Source organism: Myotis davidii, unplaced genomic scaffold (assembly GCF_000327345.1).
Source record: "Myotis davidii unplaced genomic scaffold, ASM32734v1 scaffold370, whole genome shotgun sequence".
Lineage (NCBI taxonomy): Eukaryota > Metazoa > Chordata > Mammalia > Chiroptera > Vespertilionidae > Myotis > Myotis davidii.
Genome location: NW_006288615.1, coordinates 3,209,340 through 3,227,843, shown reverse-complemented (window position 1 = coordinate 3,227,843; position 18,504 = coordinate 3,209,340). Strand labels below are relative to the sequence as shown.

Genomic DNA, 18,504 nt, shown 5'->3' with positions numbered 1-18,504 from the left:
GCTCCAGCTCGGAGGCCTCAGCTGCTGAAAGTAGGTATCTGGTTTGTTTTGGATCTATAATCGAAACTCTGTATCAACTCCAGCTCTGAGATCCTGGGCTCGCTGAAAGCAGGTTTCTGGGTTTTTTTTTAGCTTCTATATTTGTTAAAATGTTTCAAACTACAGGCTCAGAGGCCTGCAAGGCAGGCGGGGAATGTTGGTTTCCTCCGTCACTGAAGCAAGCAAGCCTCATGTTAGTTTCAAGCTGCCTGGCTGCTGGCCGCCATCTTGGCTGGCAGTTAATTTGCATATCTCCTTCATTAGCCAATGGGAAGGGTAGCAGTCGTACGCCAATTACCATGTTTCTCTTTTATTAGATTAGATAACCACATAAATGCAATGCTGGCATTGATGATCACAAAAATGATAACAAGGACAGCAGCAGTGACCATTTGTTTAATGTCTCCTTTGTGCCAGGGTCTCCACACACATTAATGTAGCTTTGGCAATAGCCATGTAAACCATATTTCACAGATGGATCATCTGAGGTTCAGAGAGGTTCCAAGTCACTTGTCCAGGTTTACCTGGCTGGTAAGTAAAATAGCTGAATTCAAATTTAGAGCCTTTCCTCCTTTTATTACCACCCCTCAACCCCGCCAATGTCACCATAACGTTAGGACATGATTCAACCCAATTTTTCATCTCAGTGGACCACACCTAGAAATGACTCTCTACGTCTTCTGATTCCATAGAAGCCACATTCTTTCTATGGATTCATAAGTTCTGTCAGGAATTTTCTCAGCCTTGTACACAGTTACATCTCTGACCCTGCAGATGCTTTTTTGGTTCCCACTGCCAATCTCCTTGGCCACTTGTAGCAGGGCCTGATTCTAGAGTAACCACTAAGCTGTCAACTCTAGTTCTACTTAACTAAAGCCCTTGAGATCCAACAATCCCTTTCTAAACTTCTAGCTTACAGTCATCTTTAGCTGGTGGCAGGGTGACTGTCTTATTACAGGTGGGAATATCATGCTTCCCCTGCCTTGCCAAGGGTGAGACCAAGGCCTTTCAGACCTGGGCCACTTGATCTCACCTTTACCCACTGCTAAGATTGGACTATGGTGACAGAGGCTCTTCTTGACCCAGTAGGACACTCCTTTTAATCCAGAGTGTAGGGGAACAATGCTGTTAAGTGTATTTCACTATCAAAAATAATTGCATTTGTCCAGGTCACTAAAGGCTTTTGTGTCACTAAATTCAAACCTTTTTAGGCCTGACTTGGCCTGATCTTCTAGGGCATCTGAGGCTGTGGTGATTTCTCCCTTGCTGAGACCCACTTCCTTTGGCTATGGGCCCCACTCTGGATGTCCAACACTGTGGCTGCTCCTTCTCAGGTTCCTCTTCCTCTCCTATCCCTTCCATGTACATATGCCTCTAAGCTCTGCCTGGGCCACTTTCTTTTCCCATTCTGCTCTCTCTTCCTGGACTGTCTCATCCACTCCCATGAGTTCAAGCATCATCTCTGTGCTTCTGTCTCCTCATTCTGTGCCACCAGTTCCAGAATGACATGTATAAGGGTCTACTAGGAAATGCCACTTAGCTGTTTTACAGGAACCTCACACTTACACGCCCAGCACAACCTTTTCTTTTCCCCCACTAAAGCAGCACTGCCCAAACCTAGAGGAAACCCGGGCCTGCCTCCACCTGCATCCACCAAGTACTCTGAAATCTACCTCCCAATGCCTCTCCAGACTGCCCGTCTCTCCTCTGCCCACCATCCCCATCTTGTCCAGGGCCACCTTCATTTCTCTGAAGGAAAATCTAACAACCTCCTTGTGGATCTCCCTGCCATTTCTCAAGCCCATTCTCCACACTGTACTCTTTCCAAAACACAAATCTCCACCACCTATGGTATAAGCCTGCAGTCCCCATACCTGGTCCTCCCACGGGGTGTCCAACCTATTCTTGCATGCCTCAGGCAACTTAGAAATCACTACTTCCCAGCACAGTCTACTTCTTCCTCAGATAGCAACAAGAAAAAAGCCCCTCCTTTGGAAAAAAGGGGACATATATTATACTTTCAACAATAAAGAATTATTTTTTAAAAATTCCCCCCTTTGAAGACAAAATACATCTCCCTAAATTTCCACTTGTTGGTGCAGTTCTACCTCATTGGGCTCCCCAGAACAAGGCCATCTCCTCAGAGGACAGCAACCTGGCTAAGAGAAACAGTGACAGGGCAGACCTCTTCCAGTAGGGCTGAGCTATGCTTTTGGGATAGCACCAGCTTTGAATATTTAGATAGCACAAGGCTCCCTAGATCTTCTCTCCTTCAGGCTAAATACCCACATGGCTAGCTCTGAGTCACCTCAAAATCCTCACCATCTACTTCAAACGTGTTTCTAATGACCATCTTCATTCATTCAATTAGCCACCAACAAATACTTAGTAAGCTCCTATTATATGGCAGGTACTTTTCTAGGCTCTGGGTACATACAAGTCAACAAGATTGACAAGATCCCTTCCCTTGTTGAGTTCACATTATAGTGGGGAAGAGAGGACATTAAGCAAATAAGTGATACGATTACTTAACATAGTAAAAAGGACTTCAAAGTAAATAAAATTAGGGTGAGGTGATAAAAATGTCTAGGTCCATCTCAGATTTAGTTAGGGAGGTTTCTTTAAGTAAATAAATTGAGACATATGTCTAAAAAGGACCACGTCACATAATGGCATGAGGGAGAGCATCGCAGGCAGGAGAATAACCAGAGCAAAGGGTAAAAGATGGGAGCAAACATGGTATATATAAGAAATAGAAGATTGGAAATAAGGGAGAATTGGAACCCAGGAGGCTACTGAGGTAGATGGGGCCACAATGGGAGATGTCCTGTGGGGCAGGAAGAAGCATGTAGATTTTATTTCAAGTGCAATGGGAAACCACTGGTGAGTTTTAAGCAGCAAAGCAACATTAATTGAACATGCCATGTTCACTTCTCATGCTGTCACCTCCTTTACTCTGCACACCATGATTCTACTAATGTATTTCCCACCTGTAATAAGAAAGTCACCCTGCCACCACAGTTCTAAGGCCATACTGAACTGAAAACAATGAGCCTGAAGAAGACCACAATCTCTTGGGAATGGTGCTAACAGGCAAAAAAATTAAATCGATCCTTCAGTGAATTAATACATTTGGTGAACAAAGGTAGATGATGAAAAGAAGCAAAACCTAAAAGACACACTAAAAGATAGGATGAAAGTGGGATTTCCCATCCCGCAGACAGGTTTCCATCCAGCCAACAGGACGGGAACATGATGATCTTGCTTGGATCACCCTCTTGACCATGTGGCCAGTCTTCTCAGCAACATGAGCCTTAGACAGATAGAAAACAGTACTCTGGGAGCTCAGAAAGGGTAATCCAATGTAGAGACCTGAGAGAATGGGACTTTCTGCTGTCCAGATGTCCCCAGCTGTGATGGCCCTCACTTTTGGCAGCACAGCCAGCCAGGATGCGGGCCCTAGGCTTAGTTTGGTTCCACTGAATTTTAGAGACAGACTCCATAGCTTAGAAATAACTTGGCTTAGATCAACTTGTGGCCACACAACAAACTCCATCTTTTAGTTGGGGTAAGCAAATTCCCTGGCTTTGGTGAAAACACTGATTGAGTTGCTAGGTAAGAGGGACAACTCAAACTCTGAAGTCTTCTAATTGTGTGGTATTTGGTTATGCAATCAAACACAAAAGTTGACCACTGATACAGCAAGCCATGGCATTACTCCCTAGCCATGACGTGGTGATGGTTTGAGGATATTTCATAAACTTAAAAGAAGTCAAAAGAGAAAAAATTCTGGGACAAATAAATCTAAATGCAATCCAAGGTATCCATGTATGAGAAGGGGGCTATACAAGATGACTTCTCAGGTTCTTCTGAATGCCAGGATGTGAAGAGTCTGCAGATTGCCTTTCAAAATTTTTCTATGCCATCCACAAAGGATTGATGAGGACCTTTAATTGCAAACTCCATAACTGGTGAGCTCACCTTCTGGAACTAAACAGCTTAGAGAACCTTTCCCTTCATTATTATAAAGGGCTCTATCAATCTGCAAGTACTCAAACTATCCACACATAAATTTTTGTCATGTTCAATCTAATTCTCAGGAATCTAAGTTTAAATTTATATGAACAGCATGAAGAGGAACACCCAGGTAGTAAGTTCCACATTTCCCTTTCCAAGTGATTTGAGCAATGGCCTCCTTCATTAACAGGAAAGAGGATGAGGAGCTGCACATGTGCAGCTGGCATACCTTGTGTCTAGGAGTTTCCAGGCATTTCACAGTGAGCAAGGAAAGCCCCGGTCACCCTGTCAGGCCTGGAACAGAGAGCTGAGTACGGCTCATGAGGAGGAAGGCGGGCATTTGATCCTTTCTCATTTCTAAAAGAGAGTGAAGTCAGAGGGGCCAAGAAGGACTCTTAAAGGTAGTTACAAAGTTAGCAAATCCAAATAATAAGTGCTGGGAGAGGGGGTAGGTGTGAATGGGGTAGATTGGCCATAGTTTCAGGGTTCCCGAGGCTGGATGATGGGAATAAGAGGTTTCATTATACCATTCTGTCTACTTTTGTGCTCAAAATTCTCTATCCAAAAATTGAAAATAAGAATGTTTGCAGAGGTTGAAGCCAACGAAAGGAAAAAAAGTTTAAAAAGGAAAAATCCAGTTAAGTAAAGCTAGTTACAAGTATTAAAAGAAAGACAAGCCAATAGAGGCAGGGGAGGGTTACTGCTTAAGAAGAGCAGAATTAAAATGTCCCCAGTGATGATCTCTGGAAGTTGAGGTTATGAGGACCATTCCTTTCTGCATTATATACATTTGTAACGTTGCCAGCTTTCAAAGACTGGAAAAGCAATAATGATAAAAAGTATAAAATAAAAAAATGCAAACCTGGCTTAAAAATGTCTGAGTGCTATTTTTATGAAATTTTTTTCCTGCTTATATGTAAACTAGAGGCCTGGTGCATGAAATTCATGCACAGGTAGGGTCCCTAGGCCTGGCAGGCAATCAGGGCCCATTGGGGCCTTCCTTCTCCCGGCTGCCAGCTGCCAGCCAGGGCCTTCCTTCATTCCGCACCACCCCCTGGTGGTCAGCGCACGTCATAGTGAGCATTCGAACTCCCAAGGGGACAATTTGCATATTAGCCTTTTATTACATAGGATTCTCAATTTTCTATCATAAGTAGGTTTTTTGTTTTACATTTTTATTTTAATAAAAACACAACAACAAAAGGCTGTTTGCTCCACTCCCCCACTCCTGCTTCCTGGTGATTCCCCACTGCCTAGGAGAAAGCCCCACTGGCCAGCCTGGGCAGAAGGCAGTGAAAGGGTGGCAGCTCATTGACAACTTTCCTGGTGGATAACAGCAGCTAAGCCCTTTGTGACTAAGTTCTGTTAGAGCCAACTCAGTAAATGAAGTAGCAGGAACTGGACATACCCCTTCTATTTTCATGCCAGAAATGTGACTCCAGTTTGTGGCAGCCTGTTTTTTGTCGTCATTGCATAGGCTCAGTGTTTGTGGCTAGCATGAGGACCTGTTCTTTCTCGTGTCTGTGGGGTGCAAGGAATGCTTGTACAATCCCAGTAGACTGGTTTCCCAGTTGGGCTTGAAAAATGAATTTCAGCATATTTCACTCACTTGTAGGTTTTTCTACTTTTAAAAAGCCCCCTTCTACTAACAAAACATAATTACGAGTCTATAATAGCCAAATTGAAAAGAGAAAAATTTCAACAAGTTTTACAGAAATATAAACGTGCGTATTTAGATGCTGATTCACTAAATGTTAACTATTATCAACAACTGCTTAGTCCAATCCCAGCCTTCGTTTCAGCTGAAATTAAACTGACTTTCATACTCACCTTGAATTCTGAGAGGCAAAAGCTTTTAAAAGGTTTATATCCTGGTGATAAAACCTCTTAGTAGCTTTTATCTCATTCTGGGGAAGCCTTTGTGGGTTCCTGTTACTTTTTCACCATACCCAATTAGTTCTTTTTAGATCTAGGTTCTCAGTTTCATTAATCTTCTTGTATGAAGAATAAACTCTTTTCTGATTCCCCAAGGCTTTCCAAAAGTTAACAAAAAAATGATATCCACAATTTATGCATGCTTGCAATATGAATCCACTATATTGGCTATCTCATAACAATAGCATATTGGCTGTTTGATTTTTAGAGCATTTTGTATTAATTCATTTAATCCTTCCAATGCTATGAGATCTCTTTCCACAGATGAGAAAAGGAAGCCCAGGGAGATCAGATACCTTGCCTCAAAGTCTGGCTCCTGAGACTAATCTCTTAACTATTACTCTATGGGATTTGCCCCTTTGTTTCAGGAACTTGATTAACTTATAATTGCTTTTTTCTCAACTCCTGTAGGCTACAAGCACTGTCAATGTAACATTTAAAAGAGTTATACATTTACATTGCAGAATATCCATTTTAAGATAACTAAGTAGACCACAGTATGATTTTGAACATAACCAGAAGGAACTCCATTATGAGGACAATATACACTGACTGAAATAAAAGCCTGTAATCAAAAGTTACTTTCTATTTTTGAACTATCCATATATCAATTACAGTTATAACTCAGTTTTCCAGTTTTTTTCATAAACCCAGTTTTCATATAATGTATAATGAATTGCCAAATTTTCTAGGTAACTGAATGCCAATACCTTAATCATCAACATTTATGGTTTTAATGCTTCCAGATGAAAATCCTTTATAAATGTACTAGAGGTCCGATGCACAAAATTCGTGCAAGAGTAGGTCTTTGAAGTCACAGCTGCCTGGATCCCTCCCTCGCAGCCATGGGCGGCTGCCTGGATCCCTTCGTCCCGGAAGGATGTCCAGAAGGACATCCGGTCTAATTAGCATATTTATTTATTTATTATAATTTATTATTATAGATTATGTACTTCCTTTTCTTAATAGCAGAATATAATTCAATATTAATAACTCAGAGTCACTAATATAAACATTTCTTTTGTATTTTGCAATAGATGTTGATGTGGTATAGCAGGGCAAGGTTGTCTTATCTTCAGGACATACTCTCAAATTTACTTATCACTGTCACTAAAGTGGAGTAAAGACTTCAGATGCAAAAACCCCTGGCTATATATAACAACAGTTATCACTGACTCAACCTGGCACATAAAAGATACTCAAATATTTCTTAATTAAATGAATCATCTTCACAAAAGTTCTATGGGATAGGTACTTTTTTAATATATTTCAGAGAGGCAGGGAGAGGAAGAGAGAGATAGAAACATCAGTGATGAGAGAGAATAATTGATTGGTTGCCTCCTACATGCCCCCCGACTGGGGATCGAGTCTGCAACCTGGGTATGTGCCCTGACCTGGAATCAAACCTTGACCCCCTAGTTCAGCCGTTGCCAACCAGTGGTCTGTGAGGTCCGAAGGGTTGGCGACCACTGCCCTAGTTCATAGGTCGATGCTCAACCACTGAGCCATGCTGGCTGGGCAGGGTAGATACTAATAATATTAATATTTTACAGATGAAGACATTTGGCTCAGAGAGCTTAGATATTTTACCCTATGTCACACGTAGTAAACAGTAGAGCCAGGATTAGAATACTGTTGGACTCCAGTATCAGCATTCTGTTTTTAAAAAAATGTTTTTTATTGATTTTTTACAGAGAGGAAGGGAGAGGGATAGAGAGTTAGAAACACCGATGAGAGAGAAACACTGATCAGCTGCCTCCTGCACACCTCCTACGGGGGTTGTGCCTGCAACCAAGGTACATGACCTTGACCGGCATCGAACCTGGGACCTTTCAGTCTGCAGGCCCACGCTCTATTCACTGAGCCAAACCGGTTAGGGCAGTATCAGCATTCTTAACTATCATGCCACAGGGTCACATGAGACAGCCTTTTCCTAAGGGGCTTTAATCATTCCACAGTTAGCAACTTTACTGAGATTTCATTCACTCATTTAAAGGGTACAATTCAATGGTTTTTAGTATACATAGAGTTGTGTAAACATCACCACAATCAATTTTAGAACATTTCAACATCCCTAAAAGAAACCCATATCTGTTTTCAGGCACTATTTCCTATTTCTCCCAACCTTCCCAGGCCTAGGCAACCATTAATCTACCATCTGTTACTATAGATGTGCCTATTCTGGACATCTCATAGAAACTGAATCATTCACTATGTGCCTTCTCTCACTCTTCTCTCATTCTTGTACATTTTCCAGGGCCATCCATGTTGTAGCATGTATCAATACTTCACTTCTTTAATGGTTGAATATTATTCTACTGTGAAGCTATACCACATTTAACTATTATTCATCAGCTGATAGACATTTGGGTTGATTCCACTTTTTCTATGCTCCTTCACTTTCTAAAATAAACTTTTTATTGAGACAGAAAATTTAAAAAGTATACAAACCTTAAGCATACAGCTCAGTGAATTTTTACAACATGAATACACTTTAGTAAACACATCCCAGTTCAAGAAACAGACCATAACCAGAATTCCAGAAGTTTCTCTTATCTTCCCTTAAGTTGTTATACCTACCAAAGATAACCATTTTTCTAACCTCTGCCACCTATAGTCATAGATCAGTGTTGCCTATCTTTGTACTGTACATAAATGGATTCACACACACTGTGTGTGTGTGTGTGTGTGTGTGTGTGTGTGTGTGGCTTTTTTTATTCAAAATATTTTTGCTACTCATCTATGTTGTGTTTTGAATTTACTCTGTACATTACTATATAGTACTCCATTGTAAAACTATCTGACAATGTAACATTTTATTGATGATACTTGGTTTGTGTTTAGTTCTTTGCTATTGTGAATAATGTTGCTATGAGCATTCTTGTACATATGTACTCATTTCTGTTGGGTATATATCTAAAAATACAACCACTGGGTTATCGAATAGGAACCTTTTCAGCTCCATTATGTATCATACAACAATTTTCCAAAATGATTGTACCAACTTATACTCCTACTTAGGGTATGAGAGTTCTAATTGCTCCACATCTCCACTAATATTTGGTATTGTCAGCTTTCAAAAAAAATAGCTATTTTGGTAGATTCTAAATGCCAAGGACACTACATAGTAGTATCTTATTGTGGTTTTAATTTCCATTTTGCCATGGACTAATAATATTAAGCACTTTAGTGCGAAATAGGAGTCAAAGTTCATTTCTTTCCACATGGATAGCCAGTACCATTTACTGATAAAAACATCTTTCCCTCACTACACTGCAGTGACATCTCTACTGAAAACCAGGTGATCATATATGTGCAGGTCTGTTTCTGGATTCTCTATTCTGTACCTACCATTGGTAACCTTTCAGCATAACCTTACTAAAATTCCATGTTAGTTTAATCTTTCACATTTATATTAATAATAATTTCCACTGAGCACTTACTTTTTGTCTGGCACAGTTCTAAATGCCAAGGGTTATCTCACTTAGTCTTCTCCACAATTTTAAATTAGGTGTTATTATCTCCATTTTATAGATTGGAAAATGTGAGGTATGGGGAGGTTAATTTTTTCTTCTGAAATATAGACTGTGCCTCTTCTTATTTTGTTGTCATCCTATCTACTTTCATGGAAAAGCATCAGTAGCATATGCAACTTTTGGCAGTCACTGCTAATATCTTTAAAGCTAGATTGTGTTTTTGCAAAAACAGGCATAAATGGAGCTTTGTTCCTTTAGCTTTTCATATACTCAGTATTTTGGAACTGTCAGTATTTGACAAACTGTCTAGTCCAAACACCCATATAGCTGAGGAAAGACAATTTCAGAGAAACCACAGACATGTCCAAACTTACATGATGCAGCAGAGGCAAAGATGAGGCAAGAACCCAGCTCTCCTGCTCCTACCCCAGTGCTCTTTCTGGTATACCACAACTGCCTCTCCTCATGCAATGAGCATGTTGGATCACTGAGACTTCTTAACTGACTTCCAAGATTACCTTGGTGCCAGATACATGAGGATGCCTGGCTGGTGGGTGCCAGATTATCTTGGCTATAATGAGGAAGGAAACTGGAACCAATCAGCAGAGCTGGAAGGAGATGAACAGGCCATAGTCCAAATTTGGTTTAACAAGGTGCACTGAGACATCCATGAAAAAAGAGAATTTCCGAAGTCCAGACCCCACAGAAATTAGGCTAGAAGATTCAAATGGAACATAGGAATAAGACTTAGAGGGGTGGAGCTGTCTCTCCACTTAATCTTTCCACTTAGATTCTGTGTCCTCAAAACAGGAACTCATTGGCAAGCATCCCAGAAGCCCACTTCCATGCCAAAGGACTCGCATGACTATTCAGTTACTTGGATTTTTCGAGTCAAGGTACGATTCAGTAAAAAATTATCATACTACAAGGACAGTTAAAATTGTTCCCTTACCAATGCCCCAGATGAATGAAGAAGACATGCACTTCCTTATGAGCTGACGGCTCTACAGAATTTTCCATTTCTCTTCCCAGGTTCATTATCAAGGGCCATACTACAAAAATAAGGTTTGTCTCAGATGAAGTACTTGGGTTGCCTTGCATTTGCCTGAGGTCAGAATGCCCTCTGACATAGAGACTGCAAGAGAAAAAAATCAGCGCTTCAAAACCTGGATTAGAAATGACTTCACAAAGTAGAGGAGAGTAGGAGGACTAGCATTTGAAGCACTGGGCATCATGAAGGTGTCAGAGACAAAACCCAGAAATGGATCCAGGTATAAAATTGACCTGACAGGGAAGGTTTTTTTTTTCCAAAAATCTATGGAAGATTTATCAAGGATTCTCTTCTAGAACACAAGGAACAGATTTTAAACATAGTTTCTTTTAGTTAAATTAAATGTTGCACATAGACCTTATTTTTAAGCTACATATTGCATGTTTCCAACATCTAATAGATTAAACTTTCCAAATGAAGTTTAAGTTGCCTCTTGCAGTACAGTGTCAATATTCAGAAAGGGCATCCCTTGGAACATGGCACATCAGGGTCCAGCTTGCTGAAGTGGATGAACCAAGGAGAAGTCACTCCCCAGTGCCTGAAGGCTCTGATTGCGGAACCTATTTACTACCCAATGACCTAATTGACAAGAGCATAGGGTTATGATTCTGTCTTTCTATTCCTTGTCAACAGGGTTATGTGAGGTCCTGGGGTGTAAGGCAGGGTTCAGCTAGAGCTAAGGACGTGGCAAAATACACCGTGCAAGGTTAGGAGTGGTGCAGAGTACAATGTAATGCAATGTTGTCTTTAAGTCATCTCACGCAGATGCAACAGGAGAAGTAGCAGACCATGTCTCCCATTAGATGTAGAACCAATGCCCTTCAGCTTCTGTTAATGTGCAGCAATCCCACCGCCACTGCAGTACACTGACAGCCGAAACAAGGCATGGGCACATCCTCCCTAGAGGGAATGAACCTCCCCAACCTCCTGGAAGGGGCAAGTCCTCAGATGGGAAATGCAGGAAGTAGGCCCAAGGCCTCTTTCTAGCACCTCTTAGGTCTAGACGTTTGAAGGGCAGGTGTTGAGGTGTGGTACCTGGGTGATGCCTTGGCAGCGTGGGGACAGGTCTAAACCTAGGTGGGCCTGGTTTACATTTAATCTTTGTGTCTTCACATTTTTATATTTCATCTTAATGCCATGTCCCAAGGGATGCCCTTCATGTCTTCATGTTTTAAGTGTGTCTGATAAACAAAAACATATAGCTAGATTTAACTGGTTTAACAGTCTTTGGTTTTTTTACTGCAGAGTTAAATTTAATGTGCTTATATTTTTTGGCACCTTAATATGTGCTTTTTATTTGTCCTGCTTCTTTGTATACATTTTTTTCCTCCTGTTACTCTTTCTTTTTCACTGAGGTGTTTTTATGTGTTTTCCGCATTCCTTTTGCCTCTCTTTCCAAGTTTGGAAGTTATTTACTGTATTTCTATTATTATTCAAAAGACATTTGAAATGTTCATGGAACATGAACACTACACATATATATGTATAATATAAAATCTAAAAATAATGCAGAAACTGAATATTAAAAAAGCATATGTACATGTTCACATGTTTCAAATTCTGTTCCAAAATTAAATCTTAACATGCCAAATTGTTTTCAAACATTAATGGTTTTTGGCAAAATAACCTTAGCTTGACAATTAAATAGCACTCTAATACTAGAAAAACAAAAATGAGACCTAATAGCTATGTTTGACATATTGTATCTACTTTTTAAGATTTCCCTTTTGGCAGGGCCAAAATGCAAGCAGAATTTTTGTCATTCAAGTAAATAAATTGTTTTTTCCTATGACATGCATGAAAAGTACAATAGAGTTTGGTTATTTGTCTTATGTATTTTGGGGGAAGTAGAGGGAGCTTCTAGTGGTTCAGTTATAATACATAAAGGGGAAGGAGTTAGGCTCAAATATGCCAATCACAAAGCTGGAGGAACAGATGTCAGGAACATAAGTTATAACTCAGTGATCTCATAGTATTGCAGAGGCATGATGAAATGGGCTAAAAGATTTGATTGTGATGACAGAAAGGCACACCAAATTCCAAAAAAGCAGACTTTTTTAGGAGAGCATGTAGAGTAGGCTTATATATCAGCATATAAGCACATTCACACTTACAGATTTAAGGGTCGAAATAAAAAGGGCAAGGTAAGAAACAAAAAGGAGTGAACTCTGAAGGTATACACCAGTTTGCTTGGTTAGATTGACTAGACCAACGCTTTTTAAACACAGGTTTTGATACTCAGGATATAGAGATATCCAAGGCACTCCCTCCCCATAGGAAACAAGCAAAAAGGGGAATGAAATCCAGAAGCAATGGTGTTTACTAGTACTGCTGCATTAGTGACATGAAGAAAGTGTGCTGATAGGAACAATCTTGGTTATCAATGGGAGTTCAGCCAACACAGAAGTAGGAAGGCCAGGCATTCTAAGCACAGGGCAAAGGGCAAGTAGAGGCCCAGAGGCAGGATAGTGTACAGTGGAAAATGCAGAGCCCAGAGTGGCCAGACATCATTAGGGGTGTGTGTGTGTGTATGTTGGGGGAAGTGGCATTGGGAGGTGGGGAGGTGGGAGAGAAGGCTAATCTTAAAGGACTTTTATAATGAAGCTCTGCTAACAAATGTGGACCACACTCAGGTACAACAGATTTTCAAGCAGAAAAGCAACATGATCTGGTTCTTGTGCATATATAATAGAAGAGACAACTAGGTAGCAAGGTGAAGGGTAGACAGGAAGAATGAGGGAAACTACTGAAATGGCTGTCACAGTGCTTAGAAAGAGGAATCAAATGTGACTCCAGGATTCCTTTTCTAAAAAAACCTTTGGCTGACTAGGTGGCGGGTGACGCCGTTATAAAAGTAGGGAATGGAGAAGAAACAGGGGGGAAGCAAGGTCCCAGCACCCTTATCTTAGTGCTGGCCATGCCTTCCCTCCCAGCAAACCCTCAAATTTGGATCATTGCAACTTCTGCTTCCAAACTCAGGAGGCTGAGGGATTTTGAAGAAAATCCCCCAAACTTGCTAGTAATTCCACCTCAGCACAGCTGGACAGTGTAGCTACTAATGTGTGTTTGGTGGGTTTCTGGTCAGCTTCTTTCCCTGCCCCTTTCGATAGTGCCCCTCCCCCTCCACTTCTGCCCTCAGCAGGTGTGAAGACTCAGCAGCAGCAGCCGCCATTCCCTAAGAACTCTCATCTCAAAGGAAGAGGTATTCATCCTCCAAGTCTTGGCCTCATTTTCTATTTACACTCTGAATTCACTCCCAGCTTCTTCTTCAAGACCTTACAAAAATAATCAACTCCTTTCATTCCTATTATTTCAATGTCTCCTTCTCCAATGTCTCCAATCTCTTAATATAGAAACAGGTCAAAATCACTTCCATCTTAAAAACAAAGGAAAAGCCTCTCCAGCTTCAACTTCCCCTCTGCCTCCAAAGGGGATCAGTCATGACAAGAAACTCTCATCAGGTGACAAATATAAACATGTGGAGAAGTGACAGAGTTTAGGAATTCTTACAGGCTTTGCTTCTAATCTCTCATTCATGTTCCCTTACCAAAGGGCCCCCTGAGACAGAGTTCCCTAGTCCATGCTCCTCAGGGAAGGGAAAGCTAGAGGGGCAACAGAAAAAAACAAACAAAAAAACCAGACTGACGCCCCTAGAGAACAGTAGGTATGTTGCATTACTGAGGTCCTTTGGGCTAGATAATGTCCTTTTACCTGGACAGGACAGATCCTTCTTTCTTCTGAGCAGGATGGCTGCACTCTGAAGGTAAGCGAAATATGAGCAGGTGGCTGAACAGAAGAGGGGTGTGCTCATTGATTCAGAGATTAAAGCAGCAAGGAGGAGAGACAGAGAAGAGGGATGTGACTATGGGTATCTAGCCCAGGCATTCCATCAAGACTTCTGCTAAACTGTGGCTAAGGTGTAAATTCCAATTTCCAGAAAGCCTCAAGGATGAGTGGATTTGTTTGTTTATTCTTATTCATTCATCCATACATTCCTTTCTCCCCCTCTCCAGTGGTTTTCAGTATATTCACAAAGTTGTGCAACCATCAACACCCTACTTCCAGAACATTTCATCACCTCCAAAAGAAACCCTAAACCCATTAGCAATCATTCCTCATTTCCCCCTCTCCTTAGCTCTAATCCTTCATATCGAAGGCCTGGCTAGGATAATCCTGACATGCTTAGTGACAGAGCATTAGAGAAGAAAGCATTAGAGAAACAAGATGATAGAGAAATGGTGAACATCAATTTTTTGTGGGGTCTACTGGAAGCCTGAACAGCTAAAAGCTGAATAAAGGTCCTTGCCTGTCTGGCTAACAACTTCCTCGCTCAGAGATTAGAACACAGCAATAATGCCTATTTAATTGAACAGAATGAGTGGCTATTATACCAGACTCAGATCTCATCCAGTAACAAGAGAGTCACCATGCCCTGGCCACCAGGGAGGAGAAGTCTGGCTATAGACAGCTATGTACCTTAGGCCCCTTACAGGCAGAAGAAACTATGACACAGGAAATGGGCTCAAATTGCAAAAGCTACAGGACATGGAAGAATATGTAGGTTACCTAGTATCTGAAGGGTTGTCACATGACAGATAAAACTTGTGTAGGCTGCAAGGGGCATAAATGGGACTAGTGGGTGGAAAGTTACAGGGAGATAGCATTATTTCAGGTCATTACGGGGAAGGAGTTCCTAATAGTCATGTAATCTTCAGGCAAAAGGGCTGCCTATAAGGTAGAGTGTTACATGCAATCTGTAATTCAGTAAGTGATGCTGTAGAGGTCTGAAAACCAGAAGATGGTGTGACAACTGGTGAGGTCAACTGTGAGGTGTGTTGCAAGTGATCTGTTACAGCAATAAAACTGAAGTGTGTGATTTACTGTCTTTAAATTCGGGGTTCTCAATATAACACCACTCTTATTCACTTGCATTATCAAATATTTTCTTGAGAAAAGTGAAAGACTCTGTGTTCAAGGTAGCAGCCTAGGTACTGTTATGGGAATGTCCCACTCGTATGCTTACAGGCTACACGAGGTGGAGCATTATCAGCTAGATGTAGGATCCCTTCCAAAGCTGAGATTCAAGGGTAGGGGCACCCCCCTCAGCCTTCCAACCTAATCAGGACCTACTAGAGAACAGGTGTCACTGTGTTTCTGCAGAACTTATCTTCAGACTGTACAGTCTCAGTCTCCTACCTATAGGAGATATTGGTAACAAGTCCTGGGGTTATATCTGAATTCTGTAGAAAGGGAGAATAAGAACTAAATAAGCTACATCTGTCTGCATGTTTTATTTTCACAGAACAGTCATTCAGATGATTTCAATGGGAACAAAGAAAAGTTTGACTTTTTTATTTTCTTTAAATAAAATGGTTATATATAGAATTATATCCCAATATATATGAAGCCTATATATTTTTATTAACCAATGTCACCCCAATAAATTCAATAAAAAATGAATTAAAATGGTTATAGATGATGTAAATATGGCCAGAAAACATTATTTGCTCTTTGAAACATTAAACATTTTTTCCTCTAAGCAAGAATTGACTGAATTGTTAACTAACGGAACCTGAACCTAGCCAAACTCACCCCCATCCAAACTGGAACTGACTTTTACTTTTCAGTTCCCTGGATAAATGGCTTTGGCAGAAACTGCTGTCACAAAGGCCAACTGTAGAAGTGCCACCATAAAAACACTTGACTGACCAACTGAGGCCTTTTCAGATTCTTCCCTGACTCCTTTTCCATGTCCTTTTTCTGCTGCTCTGCCAAATGACCAGATGTTAATTACCCCTCTGGAATGCAAGAATAACTAAGCAGATGGAAGGTATCTAGTCACCTGGTGCAGTGCGCTACTCGGCAGCCCTGTGATTTCTGGCACCTCATAATATTTTTTTATTACAAAATTTTTTTCATTATAAAACTATTATTACCACATTATAAAAATTTGGAAACTAGAGAAAAGAGAAAAATCACTTATGATCCCATCATCCCAATAAAATCACTGTTTGCATTTGGTGCACTGTCTACTTTTCTTCAGGGCTCTCCGGATGTAGTTAATGGACCACATGTATGTAGCTTATTTGCACCCCACCTCCTTTGAAAAGGATTTGCAGCAGCTTATATAAATGCATATCATCAGACAGACAATTCCATGTGGACATACTCTCTCCAAAACCAGCCTGATCTCCTGTCTTCCCAGTTTCTACCTTATGGATTTCATCCCCCCATCGTCCATGTTGAAATTTTTGCCCCCTCTGGAACTACTCTCCCTGAATTCTAACATCCATTGCCATTGATTCTTCTGCTGTTACCCCTTTCTCACATCTGTCCTCCCCACCCCCATAAATATTGTCACCATCTCTAGTCCAGTTCCTTATTACCTACTTATATTCCTAAATTACAATGTTTTTCCAACTCATTTCTCTGCCTCTCCTTCCTCTCCTATCCTTTATCTTGTGCTGCTAAATTGTTTCCCTCACTTTCACTGCTCTCCCTGACCCACAGATTGAAAACAATTTTTTTGACTGTCTGACAAAACATATTCTCTAGTTGAAAATTTAAAAAAATGTACAATCTGTCCCCAATCTACCTTTCTTGCCTATCTGTTACCATCACCCTACGTGAAACCTCTGCAGTGACCCTGTACACACAAAACTAGGGTGGAGTGAGTGGGGCAGGACACATGCCAGCTCCCTGGTGTCTGTTCCTGCAAGGCAAATTAATTGGGGCCAGCTGAGATGGAGTAACAGATATCAGACCTATCCTCCTGCCATTAACACTATAAAAGTGGACAAAATAAATGAAGCAGCTGTTTTCAAGCATTTGATTACAAACAGAGCAGGGTTGTGAACCTGGGGAGAAGGGCAATACAGGAAGTGTGGTCCACTGTCACCTGGCTTTCTGCCCAGGGGCACTTTTCACACTGGGGTTCAGGGGAGTAGAGCTCATGCTGAGGGCGATCTATGCCCAAGCTTTTATATGCACAGATGGCTCAGGATATAAGAAACCAACCCAATATTTGCTTTTTTACGTAGGCTGTTCAAATTTTGGATTTTAAAAATACATAATTCCTCAAAAATTTCCATGGGGACTTCCCTCTCTTTATGCTTTATCTTCCTTTCAAATTTCTCTAGTTGAAAATACTGAGCTATTTTGCCCACAGTTTCAAGGAGGACGCCCATTAAAAGAAGATAAAAGCACTTTTAGGCAATGGTGCTTTCTGTCTCTCTGGGTTCTCTCTACTAGCTTCACTGCCTAGTAGAGATTAGACGTTGAACCTATGCAGTTTTGCCCCAGTGGAATATGTGAATACCTTTGCAATGTTTTATAGGACTAAGCCACTGGGCCATCAACACTTTGCTGCAGATTGAAACCCAGGGTGGACATCCATCATATGCAAGCCGTCCCAGGCCATGTTACTACCAATACCATATCCAAGAACGACTGAAATCAAAGCAGTCACCCAGACACTATCCTAGAGAGGGGCAAGAAGTAGCTAAGACTTAAGCAGTACATCCTGGGGAGACATTAAAATGGGGATTGGTAGAGTTTGCTCTTCTCACCACCGCCGCCACCTTCCCTTTCCCCCTATTGTAGTTTTCAAATCCCACCTTTTCCTGCTTAGCTCCATCCCAAAAGATTGTTGAAAGAGTCCCTAGCAGCTGCCTTTTGCAATTTTCTGAACAGATGAAGACCTACTGGGAACAGTGCAGGCTCCTCCAGTTCACTTGAGGGCCATTCCTCGGGGCAGGTGTTCCTAACAACCATTGCTGAGCATGCCTTTGGAGAGCACCCCTTGACTCACCCCATCTGTTGTTCAATTCAAGTAAAGAGGCCTATGCTTCTCCCAAGCAGAGCCTTCAGGGATTTCTTTTTTTAACACATCCCACCCAAACTGGAACTTCCTGAAGGCCAAGACCTGGAATTAGCTATTCTGCCCTCTCTGCTGCCTCTTCTGAGGCCCAAGAAGGATCCCGTAGA

At 41.2% G+C, this 18,504-nt stretch overlaps 1 protein-coding gene across 2 annotated transcripts in view; it reads right to left on the bottom strand.

Moving 5' to 3' along the window:
* DIS3L2 (DIS3 like 3'-5' exoribonuclease 2) overlaps positions 1 to 18,504 on the bottom strand; it is a 304,502-nt gene that overhangs the window by 107,522 nt on the left and 178,476 nt on the right. The gene's annotated exons all lie outside the window — the stretch shown is intronic.